The 2,419-nt window shown below is 37.2% G+C and overlaps 1 non-coding gene across 1 annotated transcript; it reads left to right on the plus strand.

Moving 5' to 3' along the window:
* The first annotated feature begins 1,122 nt into the window (after positions 1-1,122).
* On the plus strand, positions 1,123-1,229 carry LOC145103439 (small nucleolar RNA R71). The gene has a single exon (XR_013706532.1). It is a non-coding gene; the product is annotated as a small nucleolar RNA R71 (small nucleolar RNA).
* Positions 1,230-2,419: the final 1,190 nt, after the last annotated feature.

Consider the following 2,419-nt stretch of genomic DNA (forward strand, 5'->3'; position numbering starts at 1 on the left):
TTTGGGAACATTAGATAACGTCTCAATAAAAGGAGTATTTATTGGAATGCTCTTCACGTGCTTTATAAAATCCAGATGCTCCCGTTTCAGTGGATGAAGATTAGCTCGGGACAGAAACGGTAAAGGCGGACGATATGCCGGAACAGCTACTGAATTTTTTTTTCAGACTGGGTACACGTCGTGAACATAGAAGGCTCACGTCGTGACTTCAGTGATTCAGCAAAAATATTATTTTTGATTTTTGACTTCTTCGGCTTTGATTCAGATGATTTTGGCCCACTTTTAATGCCTCTAAGAACTCAGAGATGGCCTCTTCATTAGTCTCAATCATCAAAAAACATGGGATTGATCCTTTTTATCACGAGATTGTGGGGAAAATTTTTCATTTACCAAAGTTGTTAGTTTACCAAGATGGGCTTCGAGATTATGGATCGACACTTTATAATTTTTTAATGAAGCTTGCAGGTCAATCATCATTGTCTGCTATTCGTTCGTCATAGCTTGTTGTTATTTCATCATTTTCATGTGATCTCTCAGTGCTGCATTGGTATTATCATGTCTTTTCTCATAAGCTTCCATAAATCGAGTTAACATGTTTTCCAAGTTAGCTTTCGACTCGGCTGGTGGTTGCTCTTTTTGGTAGAAGCCTCGGCCAGTGTGCCTGTATTTCTCTTCTTTCTACTTCTTGTATTCTTCATATAGCAGCCACTCTTTCTTTAGTTTTCTCTAGTCTTCATCACATTTATCCTCGCTAGAATATCAAAGTTGAGCCTTTTTCTTCCCATATTCATCCAAGTTATAGTCCTAAGTCAAGTGTGGACCATTGCATCTCTCACAACCAACTCTAATTGCATCAATTGATTGGTGCATTTAGGTCAACCTCCGGTCCATATTATTTAACATTGCCATCATAGCAGCCATTTCTTCATAATGTGCACCCCCACTGCCTTTTACTCCATCTTGTCTTGGGTTGTGGTATTCATGTGAATGCTTCCAAATTCTCCAATTAACATCTTGATCTCATTTGGAATTTTCCTTGTAAGTGGTCCTTGAGAATCAAGGAGTTTCCTTGTCAAGACTTACACTCTGTTATAAAAGATTGACACTTCTTGTTGAATGTTGAGGTCATGTTGAGGACAATTTCTTAATAAACCTTTATAGCGTTCCCATGCCTCGTGAAGTGACTCCACTGGCTGTTGCTCAAAGTTAGATATCTCCTTCTTGAGTTTAGATATCTTGGATGGTGGGCAAAATTGTTCTAAAAATTGTTCGTGCATTTGGGCCCGAGTAGTGATTGCACTAGGTGATAGTGCTTTTAGCTAGTCTTTTGCAACTCCTTTAAAGGTGAATGTTAGTATCCTTAACAAGACGGTTTCTTTAGTAACATTCGAGACATTGAAATAGTTTGCAATGTCATTGACCTCATCTAGATGCTTAAAAGCATCCTCATGAACCTTTCCATAAAATGGTATATCCTTCAGCACAGTAAGGATGTGTCCTTTCAACTTGAATATGGCAGTGGTAGGAATTTTAGGTTGTACTAAACCCGGACCAACATCGTCTCTAATTTTCTTTTTGTAAGCTCCCATGGATATTTCTTCAATGTTCGCAATTGGATTTTCTGGCTCGTCTTCAGGTCACTCGAATATAGTCCAGACTCGGCCTCGGATTCGTACTCATATTCGTTTGGGTTAGGTATTGGATCTAAGCTTTCAACCTTGCTCTTGTCCTTTAAAGATGTGCTTGACTCTCCCATTTTCTTCCCTGACTTTCTTCCAAAAACTGATTTGAGATCTTTGAAGGACGAATTTTTTGGTATTTGATCTTCTTTCATGTTTTTATTTGTCTGTTTGTGAAGGGCTGACTCTGGATCTTCAAGTGGTGGCACCAAAGGTGTTTTGGAACCTCTAGTCATTAAATTCTACAATAAAACAAAAAATAAAACGTAAAACTGAACTAAAACGGAAAAACAAAGAAAAATGAAAAACTACTGGACTCACATCGTGAGCCTTAAGAGCTGACTTCGTGAGTTGAGCACTGAAATAAAAAACTAAGCTGGAAAAGTAACTTTTTGTAGGTTTTACTCCACAAAAAGGATCGATTAACCTAAAGCAAATAAATCAACAATCAAATAAGTCGTTCCCTAGAAAAGGCGCCAAAAACTTTGATGTGCACAAATGTACCCACTAGTGTTAAATTTATAACCTAACTAACTTAACTAACTAATATGCACCTAGGCAGTGTACCTAGTCGAATTATATAATAGTTTGGGTAAGATGGGTGTTGATCACAGGGAATGGTTTTAACTAAATAATTTACCTACTATTAAATTAACCTAATTTCCTAGCAAAGTGGTGGTTTTATCTAATTTTTCAAGCTTAGATGAACTTAATCTCTTAACACAAATTCAATCAATAAA

Source organism: Lactuca serriola, chromosome 4 (genome assembly GCF_051521515.1).
Source record: "Lactuca serriola cultivar US96UC23 chromosome 4, Lser_US96UC23_V15, whole genome shotgun sequence".
Classification (NCBI taxonomy): domain Eukaryota; kingdom Viridiplantae; phylum Streptophyta; class Magnoliopsida; order Asterales; family Asteraceae; genus Lactuca; species Lactuca serriola.